The sequence below is a fragment of the Heterodontus francisci genome, unplaced genomic scaffold, assembly GCF_036365525.1.
Source record: "Heterodontus francisci isolate sHetFra1 unplaced genomic scaffold, sHetFra1.hap1 HAP1_SCAFFOLD_1339, whole genome shotgun sequence".
In the NCBI taxonomy this organism is placed as follows: Eukaryota; Metazoa; Chordata; class Chondrichthyes; order Heterodontiformes; family Heterodontidae; genus Heterodontus; species Heterodontus francisci.
Genome location: NW_027140763.1, coordinates 80,001 through 80,238, shown reverse-complemented (window position 1 = coordinate 80,238; position 238 = coordinate 80,001).

Below are 238 nucleotides of genomic sequence, written 5' to 3'. Positions count from 1 at the left end.
GATTAGGCGAGATCAAGGGGGCATGCCTGGGCACTTTGGGCTCAGTTTGGGAAGGCGGCGTCCGTGTGCTCCTCCGCCCTTCCCGCACTTGCGGCTAGGTTTGCCAAACTGCGCTGACCCGCAGCCCTGCCTTTTTGCCCACGGCACGGAACGACTCAAGTCTGGCTCCGTTCCAGGCCGTTGCCTCCGGCTGCCCGCCGTCCGGCCGGCCTGGGACGTACCCCGGCTGACGGCGCCG